Raw genomic sequence first — 17,655 nt, forward strand, 5'->3', positions numbered from 1 at the left:
CTTTCTTTTTATGTCACCAGGGGAGGACTGGGTGGCCAATCCAGAGCCCCGAGAGACGCTAGGCTCTTTCTGTCCCGCCCTTCCTCTGACTGTGTCTTGATTTCCTATTCTGAGAGGCTATTGCTCAGCGGTTTCCGTGGCAACAGTAAAGCGTGGGAATTACAGATAAATTAAAACTGTGGAACCCCTTTCCTCGGCTGCTGCCAAGGTGCTCGGTCCTTCCGAGGGAAGCTAAGGCCGCGCTGGGGTGAGACCCTCACTTCATCCGGCGAGTAGCACCGCGTTCGGCAGCCCCAGCCCCACACTCGCCCGCGCAATGGCCTCCGTCTCCCAGCTTGCCTGCATCTACTCTGCCCTCATTCTGCACTACTATGAGGTGAACTTCACGGAGGATAATATCAATGCCCTTATTAAAGCAGCCAGTGTAAATATTGAACCTTTTTGGCCTGGCTTGTTTGCAAAGGTCCTGGCCAACGTCAACATTGGGAGCCACATCTGCAATGTAGGAAAAAAAAAAAAAAAACCGTGACTGCGCGGCGTGAGCTCGCTGAGACTTTCTGGACGGGGGACAGGCCGTTGGGTTTCTCAGATAACTGGGCCCCTGGGCTCGGGAGGCCTGCACCCTCTGCTCTGGGTAAAGGTAGAAGATCCCCGGGAAAGGGACACTCTAAGATTTTCTGCATAGTATTAAGGACATTTTGTCCTTAATACTCCGGGGAGGGGCGGGGGAAAGTGAATTTCCGAAGCAGGCAGATGGGTATTGTTTAGGCGAGGGGCGGGGGGCGGAACCTGAGAGGCATAAGGCGTTGTGAACCCCCCGGGGAAGGGGACAGTTTGTAGGTCGCGAGGGAAGCACTAAGGATCAGGTAGGGGGCACGGTGTGTCCGAGGAGGAATCCTCCTGATAGGAACTGGGATGTGCCTTGAAGGGGACACCATGTGTATAAGAACATCGGCTGGTCGCCGGGGATGGTGGCTTAAGCCTGTAATCCCAGCACTTTGGGAGGCCAGGGCGGACGGATCACGAGGTCAGGAGTTCCAGACCAGCCTGACCATCATGGTGAAACCCCGTCTCTACTAAAAATACAAAAATTAGCCGGGCGTGGTGGCGTGCGCCAGCTACTCAGGAGCTGAAGCAGGAGAATCGCTTGAACCCGGGAGGCGGAGGTTGCAGTGAGCCGAGATCGCGCCATTGCACTCCAGCCTGGGTGACAGAGCGACACTCCGTCTCAAAAACAAAGAAATAAACACTGGCTGGTATATATGAGAGGATGGGCCCTTGCGGAAGAAGTGCCAGGAATATGTCTGGGAAGGGGAGGAGACAGGATTTTATGAGAGGGAGAACTTAAGAACTGGATCCATTTGCGCTATTGAGAAAGCGCAAGAGGGAAGTAGAGGAACGTCAGTAGTAACAGATGCTGTGGGCAGGGATGTGCTTGAGGGGGATCCTGAGATGAGAGCAGGTCACTGGGAAAGGTTAGGGGCAGGGAGGCGTTGATTGGTGTTGATTTGGTCGTTGTTGATTTTGGTTTTATGCAAGAGAAAGAAAATAGCCAGAAGCATTGAAGAAAGCTCACCACTTACCCGGTCAGTCGCTCCCCTGTAGCTTTCTCTTTCTTGGAGAAAGGAAAAGACACAAAGGGTTGGAAGCAATATGTGAAAAAATACAGAATTTTTGTTGTCTAATTACAAAAAGCAACTTCTAGAACCTTTAAAAATAAAGGATTTTGTATTATTCTAAAACCTTCCAAATCTTAAATGTACCTTATTTTATTTTATTTATTTTTTGAGGCAGAGTTTCACTCTTGTTGCCCAGGCTGGAGTGTAATAGCATGATTTGGGCTCACCGCAACCTCTGACTCGTGGGTTCAAGTGATTCTCCTGCCTCAGCTCCTGAGTAGCTGGGATTACAGGCATGCACCACCACGCCTGGCTCATTTTGTTGTATTTTTAGTAGAAACGAGGTTTCTCCGTATTGATCAGGCTGGTCTTGAACTCCCGACCTCAGGTCATCTGCCCGCCTCGGCCTCCTGAAGTGCTGTGATTACAGGCGTAAGCCACCACACCCAGCCCAATTTACCTTATTTTAAAATGATAAAATGAAGTTGTCATTTTTATAAACCTTTTTAAAAGATATATGTTTTTCTAATGTGTTAAAGTTCATTGGAACAGAAAGAGATAGATTTATCTGCTGTTCGCGTTGAAGAAGTACAAAATGTCCTTAATACTATGCAGAAAATCTTAGAGTGTCCAATCTGGTAAGTCACCAGAAGAGGGTATTAATTTGGGATTCCTAAATGATTATCTCCTATGCAAATGAACAGAATTGACCTTACATAGTAGGGAGGAAAAGACATGTCTAGTAAGATTAGGCTATTGTAATTGCTGATTTTCTTAACCAAAGAACTTTAAAAATATAGAAAATGACTCCTTGTTCTCCATCCACTCTGCCTCTCCCACTCCTCTCCTCTTCAACACAAATCCTGTGGTCCCTGAAAGACAGGGACCCTGTCTTGATTGGTTCTGCACTGGGGCAGGAATCTAGTTTAGATTAACTGGCATTTTGGTTTTCTTCTAGCTCTAAAACCAGCTCCATCACTTGAAATGGCAAAATAAATCATGAATGAGGCCGGGGGCGGTGGCTCACACCTGTAATCCCAGCACTTTGGGGGGCCGAGGCAGGCGGATCACGAGGTCAGGGGATCGAGATCATCCTGGCTAACATGGTGTAAGGGAGGAGACCACCCCTCATATTGTCTTATGCCCAATTTCTGCCTCCAAAGAAAGAAAAAGTAAAAACTAAAAGGCAGAGATGAAATCCACAAGCAGACACCCCGGGTGCCACTCCCTGGGCCTGGTAGTTAAAAATCAACCCCTGACGTAATTGGTATGTTATCTATAGATTACAGATATTGTATAGAAAAGCACTGTGCAAATCCCTTTCCTGTTTTATTCCGATCTAATTACTGGTGCATGCAGCCCCCAGTCACGTACCCCCTGCTTCCTCAATCGATCACGACCCTCTCAGGCGCACCCCCTTAGAGTTGTGAGCCCTTAAAAGGAACAGGAATTGCTCACTCGGGGAGCTCGGCTCTTGAGACCGGAGTCTTGCCGTTGCCCCTGGCCTAATAAACCCCTTACTTCTTTAACTCGGTGTCTGAGGAGTTTTGTCTGCAGCTCCATTTCTTGGTTCCCTGACTGGGAAGCGAGGTGAATGGCAGATGGTCAAGGCAGCTCCTTAGGCAGCTTAAGCCTGCCCTGTGGAACATCCCTGCAGGGGACTCCAACCAGCCCGAGCAACACGGATCCTGAGAGCGCTCCCGGTTAGGCATTCGCCCCATTGGGACGCCTCGCCAAAGCAGTGTGTGGCAGGTCCCCACGGAGGATCAACGCAGTGGCTGAACACTGGGAAGGAACGGGCACTTGGAGTCTGGACATCTAAAACTTGGTAAGACTAGTCTTTGAAACTTGCCCACTCCATTTGAGTGGAAGCGTGGCCTGATCACTCATGGCGTGCCTTTATCGGCACTTTGGTTTTGGTTTTGACTTGAATTGCTTGACAGGACCAGTCTTGGGAACTTGCCCACTCCATTTGAGTGGAAGTGTGGCCTGATCACTCATGGCATGCCGTTATCGGCACTTTGGTTTTGGTTTGACTTGCTTGACAGGATTGGTCTTGGGAACTTGCCTACTCCATTTGAGTGGAAGCGTGGCCTGATCACTCATGGTGTGCCTGTACTGGCACTTTGGTTTTTGTTTTTGACTTGACTTGGATTGGTTGATACTTTGGTTTTGGTTTTGACCTGGCTTGGATTTCTGGATACTCTGATTTTGGTTTTGATTTTGGTTTGATGCAAACTGCAAAACTGTGTGTGTGCCCTTTTTACCCGTTCTTTGTTTTGTGGTGTGTGTGTGGTGTTAGCGTGGTGTTTTGTCTTGAAGAAGCATAGGTCAGGCACAAATAAGCCCACCCCACTAGGAACTATGTTGACAAATTTCAAAAAAGAATCTAAGGGAGACTATGGAGTGCTATGACACCAGGAAAACTTAAAACTTTGTGTAAGATAGACTGGCCAGCATTAGAGGTATGTTGGCCATTAGAAGGAAGCCTGGACAGGTCCCTTGTTTCAAAGGTATGGCACAAGGTAACCTATAAGCCAAGGAACGCAGACCAGTTCCCTTACATAGACACTTGATTAGAGCTGGTTTTAGACCCCCTGCCCCCAACACATAGTGGTTGAGAGAACAGCAATGTAAGTGGCTGGCAGAGGCAAGGAAAGACCAGCAGAGAGAGAGAAAGGAAAGAGACAGAGAGTCAAGGATAGAGAGAGAGAGAAAGAGAGAGGCAGAGAGAGAGAGAGGAAGAGACAGAGGCAAAAGGAAAGTCAAAGAGAGAAACAAAGTCAAAGAGAGAGAGAGAGATACACAAAGTTAAGAAAAAAAAGCCATCTATACCAATTCTAATTTAGACAAAACAAGGTCTTATTAATAGCAAAGGATAATTAAAATCTCAAACTTACAAGGTTTTCTTTTTTTATTATTATTATACTTTAAGTTTTAGGGTACATGTGTACAACGTGCATTTTTTTTAAATTTTTTTTAAAGGTTTTCAACTAAAGTTTGCTTAAAGTTAATAGTGTAACATGTATTATAGTAACTTCTATTCTTGTGGCCTTAGACAGTCTAGTCCACAGACATAAAAAAGGTTCACTTTGGAAAAGAATGTTTATCATCTTCGGAAAAAAAAGGGGGGCGGAATTTATATAAAAAGAGTATTATATGGTAAATTCTTGTCCTGAAACAAATTAACTGGTTGTTTAAAGAAATAAATATTTGCCGGGCGCGGTGGCTCACGCTTGTAATCCCAGCACTTTGGGAGGCCGAGGCAGGCGGATCACGAGGTCAGGAGATCGAGACCACGGTGAAACCCTGTCTCTACTAAAAATACAAAAAAATTAGCCGGGCGTGGTGGCGAGCGCCTGTAGTCCCAGCTACTCGGAGAGGCTGAGGCAGGAGAATGGCGTGAACCCGGGAGGCGGAGCTTGCAGTGAGCGGAGATTGCGCCACTGCACTCCAGCCTGGGCGACAGAGCGAGACTCCGTCTCAAAAAAAAAAAAAAAAAAAAAAAAAGAAATAAATATTTGTAATAAGTCAGAAAGTTGAGGCATATCGAAGAATTGTCTGCGAAAGTCACGAAAGAGAAAAATGTTATAAAAAATTTTATGCAAAAAATGTTGTATAATTTAAAAGTAACTAGGCCTCCTGAATGTAAAACTATTGAAAAAAAAAGTTTATATACAATGTGTATAAGAAAAGTAAAATATACCTTTGGTAAAAGAATTGAAAGGAGGCATAAGAATGTACATTTTCACCTACATTAAAAAGTTAAAAAAAATTATTGTTTTGAAGATTTAAGCAAGTTTCAAAACGTTAATTGTAAAGAAAATTCTGTGTGTAGGCCGGGCACGGTGGCTCACGCTTGTAATCCCAGCACTTTGGGAGGCCGAGGTGGACGGATCACAAGGTCAGGAGATCGAGACCACAGTGAAACCCCGTCTCTACTAAAAATACAAAAAAATTAGCCAGGCGTGGTGGCGGGCGCCTGTAGTCCCAGCTACTCGGAGAGGCTGAGGCAGGCGAATGGCGTGAAACCGAGAGGCGGAGCTTGCAGTGAGCCGAGATTGCGCCACTGCACTCCAGCCTGGGCGACAGAGCGAGACTCCGTCTCAAAAAGAATTAAAAAAAATAAAAATAAAAAAATAAAGTCACATTTGGTCCCAGTAATAATATCCACATTGGTACAAGTCATCTCAGGTTGTGAAGCATTTTCCCAAGTTGCATTTAATTTTATTCTTGAAATAGCCCAAGGAGACTGGCAGGGTGAATGACAGAGAAGGAAACTGAGGTTCAGGTAGAGTGGTTAGCCCAAGGTGGCTCTGCTTATATACACAACTGGTAGTAGAAACCCAGCCGCCTGACTTAGTTCAGTGTTTTTCTTTTCACTGCCCTGTGCTACGTCAGAAACACCATGATTACAAGAGTAGTATTATAAATCCTTCACAATAAGGTTACTGTCCCCAAGCTTTTCTTGTGATCCTTCTCTTTTTTTTTCTTTTCTTTCTTGGGGATAGAGTCTCACTCTATAACCCAGGCTGGAGTACAGTGGCACAATCTCAGCTCACTGCAACCTCCGCCTCCTGGGTTCAAGCAATTCTCCTGCCTCAGCCTCCCGAGTAGCCAGGACTACAGGTGTGTGCCACCATGCCTGGTTAATTTTTGTAGTTTTAGCAGAGGCGGGGTGTCCCCATATTGGCTAGGCTGGTCTCAAACTCCAGACCTCAGGTGATCCACCTGCCTCGGACTCCCAAAGTGCTGGGATTACAGCATGAGCCACCACACCTGGTTTTCTAAAAAGTTAAATATTTAATGAAAAGAACCACATTCTTGTTGCACTACCAGGTTACTTGTTCTTTGATGTCCTGCCTGGACTTTACCCAAAAAATCCGTTTCAAAAGTTCACATGTAGGGCTAAGTGTAGTGGCTCATACCTGTAATCCCAGCTGAGGCAGGTGGATCACTTGAGGTCAGGACTTCAAGACCAGCCTGGGCAACATGGTGCAACCCCTTCCCTACCAAAAATACAAAAAAATTAGCCAGGCGTGGCAGCATGCACCTGTAGTCCCAGCTACTTGGAAGGCTGAGGCACAAGAATCACTTCAATCCGAGAGGCAGAGGTTGCAGTGAGCCAAGACTGCACCACTGCACTCCAGCCTGATCAGCAGTGTGAGTGAGACTCCATCTCCCCCCCAAAAAAGTTTCACTGGGTATAGTAGCTCACACCTGTAATCCCAGCACTTTGGGAAGCTGAAGCAGGAAGATTGCTTGAGGCGAGGCGTTCAAGACCAGCGTGGGCAACATAGTGAGATCCTGTCTCTACAAAAATTAATTAACATTAAAAATTTAAAAGATGGCTAGGCATAGTGGCTCACTCCTGTAATCCCAGTACTTTGGGAGGCCGAGGCATGGTGGTGCATGCCTTTAGTCCCAGCTACTCGGGAGACTGAGGCAGGAGAATCACTTGAACCCAGGAGGTGGAGGTTACAGAGAACTGAGATTGTGCCACTGCACTCCAGCCTGGGTGACAGAGTGAGACTCTGTCTCAAAAAAGAAAATTTAAAAGACCAGAATAAAGCTAAAGATTTAAAATAGCTTGCAGGTTCCTACCAGAAGTTACCAGCTACCTCTCTGATGATCTTCCCCTACAATATCCCCCTGGATTATTACATTTTAGCACCATGACCTATCCGACATCCTGCATACACAGGAATGGTCCTGCTCAGGATTTGCCTTCTCTGCTCCCTCTTTCCTGGAATGCTCTTCCCCTAATTGTTGCATAGTGTGTTTCTTTACATTATTAAGCTGTCCTCTAGTCTCACCTCAGTGAAACCTTTCCTGACTCCCCCTATGTACATCTACCCCCTATACATATTACACTACCTATTTCCCCTTACCCTGCTTATTTTTTCTCTTTAATACACTTATTCCCATGTATTCTTTAATTCTGCATCAACTATCTACCACACTAGAATGTGAGTGCAGGCTTTATTTTGTAAGCTGCTATATTTCTATCTCCTAGAATAGTACTTGAATATAGTAGTAGATACTTAATAAACACTTGTTATATTAGTATAATAAATGAATTACTCTCAGGCATGCCTTGTTTTGTGGATGGACAGGTAGGGATGGGAACTGGGGAGATGTATTTTCTAAAGTTTTTATTTTTTTAAGCTTATTATTATTTTGAGACAGAGTCTAGCTCTGTCACCCAAGCTGGAGTGCAGTGGCACGATTTTGGCTCACTGCAACCTGCGCCTCCCAGGTTCAAGCAATTCTCCTGCCTCAGCCTCCTGAGTAGCTGGGATTACAGGTGCCTGCCACCATGCCCAGTTAGTTTTTGTATTTTTAGTAGAGATGGGGTTTCACCATGTTGGCCAGGCTAGTCTCAAAATCCTGACCTCATGATCTGCTGGCCTTGGCCTCCCGAAGTGCTGGGATTACAAGCATGAGCCCCCGTGCCTGGCCTTATTTTCTTTTTATTGAGACAGAGTCTTCCTCTGTCACCTAGGCTGGAGTGTAGTGGTATGATCTTGGCTCACTCCGCAACCTCCACCTCCAGGGTTCAAGTGATCCTTCTGCCTTAGCCTCCCAAATAGCTGGCACTACATGCATGGGCCACCACGCCTGGCTAATTTTTGTATTTTTAGTAGAGACGGGGTTTCCCCGTGTTGTCCAGGATGATCTGGAACTCCTGAGCTCAGGTGATCCACCCACCTCAGCCTCCCAAAGTGCTAGGATTACAAGCATGAGGCACCATGCCCAGCCTTAAGCTTATTATTTTCTAAATTTCCTTTAGTGAGTACTTATTACACTGTTTTTATAAAGTAATCACAAACCAAACATCATGCCTCTTCTGAAGTGATCTAATAAGAGTACACAGTACCATCTGTAAAGTGTTCTTGCCAAAAGGTTAAACCTGAATTTGATTAGGCCTATAAGTCTAATTTACAGGAAATAAGGTTGGAGGGTTAGCAGGATTGATAAGGAATCAGAGAGACTGATGGGATTGAAGAGGATCTTTATTATTTAGGTGCACTGGCCCAGGTGGATTAACATCCAAAGGACTGAGCCCTGAACAAAGAGTTAAGTTACCTTTTAAGCATTTCGTGGGGTGGGAGGAGATCTGTGCAGGGGGAAGCCTATTACAGAAGTGAGAAACAAAGACAGTTATTCAATTAATTGAGACATATATTACATCTTTTTTACTTTTCAAGGAAAAACATTTTTTACGACTTGAGTTTATCTGTCTAGTGACCCTGCAGCTGCACAGCTAGGGAAACAGGGTCTTCACAATGCCTCGGAAAGGAGGAGAGATAAGGCTCACTAGCCACAGAAAAACAGGCAGTTAATTTTTTTTTTTTTTTTTTTTTTTTGAGACGGAGTCTCGCTCTGTCGCCCAGGCTGGAGTGCAGTGGCGCAATCTCAGCTCACTGCAAGCTCCACCTCCCGGGTTCACGCCATTCTCCTGCCTCAGCCTCTCCGAGTAGCTGGGACTACAGGTGCCCGCCACCACGCCCAGCTAATTTTTTTTTGTATTTTTAGTAGAGATGGGGTTTCACTGTGGTCTCGATCTCCTGACCTCATGATCCGCCCGCCTCGGCCTCCCAAAGTGCTGGGATTACAAGCATGAGCCACCGCGCCCGGTGGCAGTTAATTTTTAAAGAACTTCAGCTCCTTCTTTTTCTCAGGGGGAATTGGGTTTTCTTACATACAACTGAGTTTCTGCTTACACATTCTTTAATTTCTTTTAATTCCTGTTCCAGAGGAACATGTTAAACCTCACCATGGGGTTATACAATCAGCAAAATCCAAAATGCAGGAAACTCTACAGGTCAAGTGACCTGTCCAGCAGTTCCAGTCTCCTCAATCCAGAAGTAATCCTTCCCTTCGCTCTTAACCAGTGGAGTTCTCCATTTATTTATTTATTTTTATTATTATTATTTTTGACACAGAGTCTCACTCTGTTGCCCGGGCTGGAGGGCAGTGGCAAGATCTCGGCTCACTGCAACCTCCACCTTCTAGGTTCAAGGGATTCTCCTTCCTCAGCCTCTCAAGTTGCTGGGATTACAGGTGCCCACTGCTATGCCTAGCTTATTTTTTGTATTTTTTTTTTTTTTTTGAGATGGAGTCTCGCTCTGTCACCCAGGCTAGAGTGCTGGAGTACAGTGGTGTGATCTCAGCTCACTGCAAGCTCCACCTCCCGGGTTCACGCCATTGTCCTACCTCAGCCTCCCGAGTAGCTGGGACTACAGGCACCCGCCACTATGCCCAGTTAATTTTTTTTTTTTTTTTTTTTTGAGATGGAGTCTCGCTCTCTCACCCAGGCTGGAGTGCAGTGGCGCAATCTCGGCTCCCTGCAAGCTCTGCCTCCCGGATTCACACCATTCTTCTGCCTCAGCCTCTCAGAGTAGCTGGGACTACAGGGGCCCGCCACCACGCCCGGCTAATTTTTTTGTACTTTTAGTAGAGACGGGGTTTCACCGTGGTCTCGATCTCCTCACCTTGTGATCCGCCTGGCTCGGCCTCCCAAAGTGCTGGGATTACAAGCGTGAGCCACCATGCCCAGCCGCCCGGTTAATTTTTTGTATTTTTTAGTAGAGACGGGAGTTTCACTGTGTTAGCCAGGATGGTCTCGATCTCCTGACCTTGTGATCTGCCCACCTTGGCCTCCCAGAGTGCTGGGATTACAGGTGTGAGCCATTGCACCTGGCCAATTTTTTGTATTTTTAATAGAGACAGGATTTCACCATGTTGGCCAGGCTGGTCTCCAACTCCTGACCTCGTGATCCACCCACTCAGCCTCCCAAAGTGCTGAGATGACAGGTGTGAGCCACCGCGCCCGGCCTGGAGTTCTCCTTTTATACATTAACAAATTTCTCGGCCAGGCATGGTAGCTCATGTCTGTAATCCCAGCACTTTGGGAAGCCGAGGCGGGCAGATGACAAGGTCAGGAGATCAAGACCATCCTGGCTAACATGGTGAAACCCCGTCTCTACTAAAAATAGAAAAAATTAGGTGGGCGTAGTGGGGGCGCCTGTAGTCCCAGCTACTCAGGAGGCTGAGGCAGGAGAATGGCATGAACCCAGGAGGTGGAGCTTGCAGTGAGCCGAGATCACACCACTGCACTCCAGCCTGGGCGACAGAGGGAGACTCCGTCTCAAAAAAAAAATTTCTCTTGAGTCTCTACTATATCTTGCTAGATGTGTTGGAAAAGGATGAATAAATGCAGTTCTACCCTCCACTTGTAGGTGGAGTGGAAGTGTAAACAAGCAATTTCAACACAGTGGGAGAGGTGCTAAAGAGAGAACTGCGTGGTCACTGGGGCCGTGCACATAACCAAAAATAGAGACATATACAAGGCTCAGTGGTGGCTCAGTAGAGCAAAGCCAGGCAAAAGATGACACAGCTGTAAACAAACCAAAATTCACCATCGACATATTTTGAAAGTATGTGGTGGTGCTGATTTCAAATCTTGGCTCCATCACGCACTATGTGGCCTTGGGAAAATTACATAATCTCTAAGCACCAGTTTCTACCTGGGGAGAATATTACCTACTCCAGAGTGTTATTTATGATGATATTTAAAGGAAATAATGCATGTAAAGTGCTTAGCACTGTCTCTGGCACGTAATGGTACTTCCAAATTACTACAGAAAAAAATGTAATTTTTATTTTTTAAGAGACAGGGTATTGCTCTGTCACCCAGGCTGAGGTACAGTGGTGCAACCATAGCTAATTGCAACCTTGAACAGTTAGGCTGAAGTGATCTTCCCTCCTCAGCCTCCCAAGTAGCTGGAACGACAGGGGCGTGCCACCATGTGTGGCTAAGTTTTTTTAAACATTTTTTGTAGAGACGGGGTCTCCCTATGTTGACCAGACTAGTTTCGAACTATTGGCCTCAAGCAATCCTTCTGCCTTGGCCTCCCAAAATGCTGGGATTACAGGCATGAGCCACTGCATCTAGCCTGAAGTAAATCTTACATATAGGGAAAAAAAACTTTTAGCACAAAGATGTATTTATAATAGGAACATTTCTGGAACACTCTGAAAATCCTCCTCTAGGTTTTTTTTTTTTTTTTTTTTTTTTTGAGACAGAGTCCCAGAGCTGGGACTATAGGCATGTGCCACCACATGTGGCTCATTTTTGTATTTTTAGTAGAGATGGGGTCTTGTTATGTTGGCCAGGCTGATCTCAAACACCTGACCTCAAGTGATTCATCTGCCTTGGCCTCCCAAAAATGCAGGGATTACAGGTGTGAGCCACTGCGCTTCATATAATATCCTTTTGATGGAGTGTTATGTAGCTGTTAAACTGCGACAATGTTTGACAGTCATAGATACAAAAAGCACTAGATAAAATTTGAATCTGATGTGATCTTGGCTACGTAAATAGATACATAAAGTCCATGGGCCTCTCCAGCCTGTGATTTTAAATGAGGTCACATTAGACTTCTACCCAAATTTCACTGTCCCATTGTCCCCACCAGCTCTTACAGACCTCTGCGAAGGCCCTGAGGGCCCTAGAGAATAAAGCATATGCCCCACCCACCCAAGTATTCATAAACTGTCTGTGTTTGATGGGCACAGCCACCCTTTGCCAAGCCTTCACTCTTGCCATACCTCATAAAGGACACCTTCCTGTCGGGTTGACCAAACTACCTGGTTTGCCTGGAACTGAGAGGTTTCCTGGGATTTAGGACTTTTAGTACTAAAACTGGGAGACTCTTTTTTGGCAAACTAGGAGAACTTGGTCACCCTGACTCACTGTGCAAAGCTGCACATTTTTTTTTGAACTTCCAAGCTGCAAAATTTTTAGATCCCCAAATGGAGTTTTTTTTTCTTAGCTAGAGCTCAGCTTAATTCTTCCCAAAACAGGGACTGGTGGACCTCCCAGAGGACTGGGTGAGGTGAATATTCATGTTTGAATTCAGGGGACTTTTATCCCTGGTACCAGGGAAGTAAAAAAAAAAACAACAGTCAAAAGGTTGCTTGAGAAACAGCTAATTAGAGGATGGGTCTAGACAAGAGATGCTGGTTTGGGAAACATGAGCACATTGGCTGGCAAATATCAAGAGAGTGACTGGACTGGATGGTCCAGGACACCTGTAAACAGGAGAGAAGCCTAAGAATAATGACATTTGAGCCAATCTGTAGAGGTGAGTCCATAAAAGAAACTGAGGCTGGGCCTAGTGGCTCACACCTGTAATCCCAGCACTTTGACAGGCCGAGGCAGGCACATCACCTGAGGCCAGGAGTTCGAGACCAGCCTGGTCAACATGATGAAACCCTGTCTGTACTAAAAATACAACATTTATCCAGGTGTAGTAGTGAGAGCCCGTAGTCCCAGCTACTCAGGAAGCTAAGGTGGGAGGATTGCTTGAGCCTAGGAGGTTCAGGCTGCAGTGACCCATGATCACGCCACTACACTCTAGCCAGGGCAACAGAGCAAGACCCTGTCTCAAATAAATAAATAAATAAATACAAATTAAGTAAAAAGAAACTTGCCAGACATGGTGGCTCACACCTATAATCCCAGCACCTTGGGAGGCTGAGGCGGGTGGATCCCCTGAGGTCAGGAGTTCGAGACCTGCCTGGCCAAGATGGTGAAACCCCGTCTCTACTAAAAACACAAAAATTAGCTAGGCACGGTGTAATCCCAGCTACTCGGGAGGTTGAGGCAGGAGAATTGCTTGAACCTGGGAGGTGGAGGTTGCAGTGAGCCGAGATCACGCCACTGCACTCCAGCCTGGGCGACAGAGCAAGACTCCATCTCAAAAACAAAAAAAGAAACTGAGGGTAGTGGCCAAAGAGAAAGGAAGAGAACTAGGATTTGAGGTTTGTAAGTTTTGGTGCATAGTTTCTGAAATTTGTCCATAGTTTCCAATTTGGCTATACCTTCACCCTAAAGCTAGTATTGATACTGATTGATCATGCTTCATATCATCAAGTAGATCACTCTTTCTTTCTTTCCAGCTTCTGAAATGTAGGTGATTCCATATGAGGTGCTCTTACTCTCTCTGCTTTCTCTTTTATAATAGTTTAGTCTGAGGCTGGGTGCAGTGGCTCATGCCTGTAATCCTAATACTTTGGGAGGCCAAGGTGGGCAGATGACTTGAGGTCAGGTGTTCGAGACCAGCCTGGCCAACATGGTGAAACCCTGTCTCTACTAAAAATACAAAAATTGGCCGGGCGCGGTGGCTCACGCCTGTAATCCCAGCACTTTGGGAGGCCAAGGTGTGCAGATCACGAGGTCCACCCGCTAACACGGTGAAAACCCATCTCTACTAAAAATACAAAAAAAAAAAAAAAAAACTAGCTGGGTGTGGTGGCGGGCGCCTGTAATCCCAGCTACTCAGGAGGCTGAGGCAGGAGAATGGCATGAACCCAGGAGGCAGGGCTTGCAGTGAGCCGAGATCGCACCACTGTACTCCAGCCTGGGAGACAGAGCAAGACTCTGTCTTGGGGGAAAAAAAAAAGTAAAAAAGTTAATTGGGTAGCGGGGGGATGTGTGTTGGTTATATTCAAATACTGCACCGTTATATGTAAGGGCTTGAGCATCCACAGATTCTGGTGTGTGGGGGCAGTATCCTAGAACCAGTCCCCCGCAAAATATCAAGGATGACTGAACTATAGAAGAAACAAAGCACTGTTAAACAGCATACAATTCCTGTCTTCAAAAAAGTTATCTCATTTGGTAGATGAGACTTATAATGAATTAAAAGGAATGAATACAGATTTGGAGATAGTGGTTGTTGTGATGGATAATCTTAATTGCGTTTTCTTCCAAAACAGATTCATTCTTATAGAAGAGCATCAGAGGAAGATAAAAAAGAATTCTCAATGTCAGGCCCCTGAGCCCAAGCTAAGCCATCATAACCCTGTGACCTACACATATACATCCAGATGGCTTGAAGCAACTGAAGAACCATAAAAATGAAATAGCCAGTTCCTGCCTTGACTGATGACATTCCACCATTGTGATTTGTTCCTGCTCCACCCTAACTGATCAATTGATCTTGTGACATTCCTTCTGGACAATGAGTCTCAGGAGCTCCTCACCAAGCACCTTGTTACCCCCACCCCTGCCCACAAGAGAAAACCCACTTTAACTGTAATTTTTCCACTACCTACCCAAATCCTATAAAACTGCCCCGCCCCATCTCCTTTTGCTGACTCCAGGTGATTAAAACAAAGCCTGTTTGGTGGTCTCTTCTCACAGATGCGCATAACACTCCAGGTAAATATTAGTCTGGTGATTTTTTTTTTTTTTTTTGAGACGGAGTTTCCCTCTTGTTGCCAGGCTGGAGTACAATGGCGCGATCTCAGCTCACTGCAACCTCCGCCTCCCGGGTTCAAGCGATTCTCCTGCCTAAGCCTCCTGAGTAGCTGGGATTACAGGCATGCGCCACCACTAGTCTGGCAATTTTTAAATTAGAATTTTAGAATTAGAGGAGAGCTTAGAACTCTGCCCTCATTTTTCAGTGAGGAAACTGCCCAAGACAGGAAAAATAGGTACTTACCCTAATGCTTATCCTGGCTCCAGTGAAATTAGCTCCCCAGCCAATGCTGAAATGGATGGAACAAGGACACATCTGCTGTCCCCCAGCCCTTTCCGGAGGTGGGGAGGGATAGGAAGGGGAAAGGTTTTGGTGCCTGCTCCTGCTGATAGTGGGCATCAGGCCAGGCCAGGTGCCTTCTTGGAGGCTTTGGGGAAGGGGTAGGGAAGGCCACCAGGTGTTGGAGAGAGGGCACTCATCTCCTTCAAGGCTGATGGAAGGTAGGATATGTGAGTCCTTCCTCTAAAGTGGCAGGAAACACTAATTTCTCTTATTTATTTATTTCATGGATCCTAAAACTGAGGAAACAGTACTTTCTCATCTTACTGGTTTTTGGGCCCCCACTCTATTCCTTTTTTACAAACCTCACAGAATTTCAACTAGAAAGGCCAGGCGGGATGGCTCACACGTGTAATCCCAGCACTTTGGGAGGCCGAGGCGGGTGGATCACTTGAGGTTGGGAGTTTGAGACCAGCCTGACCAACACGGTGAAGCCCTGTCGCTACTGCCAGGCACGGTGGCTCACGCCTGTAATCCAAGCACTTTGGGAGGCCGAGGTGGGTAGATCACGAGGTCAGGAGATCGAGACCATCTGGCTAACACGGTGAAACCCCATCTTTACTAAAAATACAAAAAGTTAGCTGGGCATAGTGGTGGGCACCTGTAGTCCCAGCTACTAAGGAGGCCGAGGCAGGAGAATGGCGTGAACCTGGGAGGCGGAGCTTGCCGTGAGCCGAGATCGTGCCACTGCACTCCAGCCTCAGCTGCAGAGCGAGACTCTGTCTCAAAAAAAAAAGAAACCCCGTTGCTACTAAAAATACAAAATTAGCCGGGCACGGTGGCGCAGGCCTGTGATCTCAGCTACTTGGGAGGCTGAGGCAGGAGAATTGCTTGAACTCAGGAGGCAGAGGTTATGGTGAGCCAAGATCGCGCCATTGCAATCTAGCCTGGGCAACAAGAGTGAAACTCCATCTTAAAAAAAAAAAAAAAAAGCCATGAGGCTGCACGACAAGGAGTCTTTAGTGAGGATGAGATGTTCAACAGGGATGCGGGGTAAATGACCGGGCCCTCAAGGTTCCCATCTAAAATGAGGAGGGGGTGAGAAACTTAATTGCTCCTTTCAAGAGTCAAAACCTTGGCATTGTTATTCTTATCCCAGGGATGTTGAATCCCCAACAGAGAAGATCCCAACCGGAGAGTGGGCTGCCGAGAGGGGAATAGAGTGAGGCCCTGCCCTAGGAGGAGAACACAGAGTGACCCTAGCCCACCTCAGGCCTCCTGTAAAATTACTTATTTTTCTTTTTTTTCTTTCTTTCATAATTGAGATTTTATTGGTTGAGGGTCAGTACTGACATTTCAATTTGTACACAATTCTTAACATAGGTAACAAAAATCAGCCAGGTTTCGTGGCTCATGCCTGTAATCCCACGACTTTGGGAGGCCGAGGTGGGCAGATCATGAGGTCAGGAGATCGAGACCATCCCGGCTAACACAGTGAAACCCTGTCTACTAAAAATACAAAAAATTAGCCGGGCATAGTGGAGGGTGCCTGTAGTCCCAGCTACTTGGGAGGCTAAGGCAGGAGAATGGCGTGAACCTGGGAGGCAGAGCTTGCAGTAAGCCAAGATCGTGCCACTGCACTCCAGCTTTGGCCACAGAGTGAGACTTCATCTCAAAAAAAAAAAAAAAAAAAAAAAAAAAAAAAAAAAAAAAAAAACATAAGTAACAAAAATCTAAAAAGCCACGTACTGTAATCCTTTTTAAAAGTTATCCCAATGACTTTCCAGCTTAAAATTTGGAAACAAATTTTCCTTAAGAGACTATTAAGTACCAGTATCTTCACATGTTGATCAGCTGTTATGTATGGCCCACGGTTCACAACTGAATAGCATGTACACTACATATTCAAATTTTTAGTATTTCACATCACAGTAACAAAGTTATTAGGAAAACAGGACTACCACAACCAAAGATGTTACAGAGTGCACACAATTCCGACAGGGTGAGCCATGATCAAGGAGTGGTTTTCTTTAGGAAACAATTCTACTAAAAAACAACATGGGGATGGAAGTAATTTAAAATGTTCAAGACATTAAACGCAGGACTGACTCCATATTGCCATTTAATATGCTTTTTATTACAGGATATAAAAACTAACCCCCCATTTATAGAACGTTATGCTGACACCCGAGACAGTCAAAGCCTCCCATAATTCAATATCCTACACAATTTTCTGGTTGTACCAAAAAATAAACAACCAGCAAATGATTTCATCTCTTAAAAAAAGCATTTACACTTAAAAAATGGGATGAGGTGGGATTCCCTCCTTCTCAAAAATGTTTCTAGAGCTACTAAAAAACTTGCATTTACAAAATAGTTGATAAAAATATTCCTCTGGAGGCTGGGTGCAGTGGCTCATGCCTGTAATCTCAGCACTTTGGGAGGCCGAGGTGGGCGGATCACGAGGTCAGGAGATCGAGACC

At 45.8% G+C, this 17,655-nt stretch overlaps 1 long non-coding RNA gene across 1 annotated transcript; it reads left to right on the top strand.

Moving 5' to 3' along the window:
- The first annotated feature begins 84 nt into the window (after positions 1-84).
- On the top strand, positions 85-14,832 carry LOC115833608. Its single transcript, XR_004028992.1, has 2 exons — positions 85-376; positions 14,409-14,832. It is a non-coding gene; the product is annotated as an uncharacterized LOC115833608 (long non-coding RNA).
- Positions 14,833-17,655: the final 2,823 nt, after the last annotated feature.

This window comes from Nomascus leucogenys, unplaced genomic scaffold (assembly GCF_006542625.1).
Source record: "Nomascus leucogenys isolate Asia unplaced genomic scaffold, Asia_NLE_v1 Super-Scaffold_285, whole genome shotgun sequence".
Taxonomy (NCBI): Eukaryota; Metazoa; Chordata; class Mammalia; order Primates; family Hylobatidae; genus Nomascus; species Nomascus leucogenys.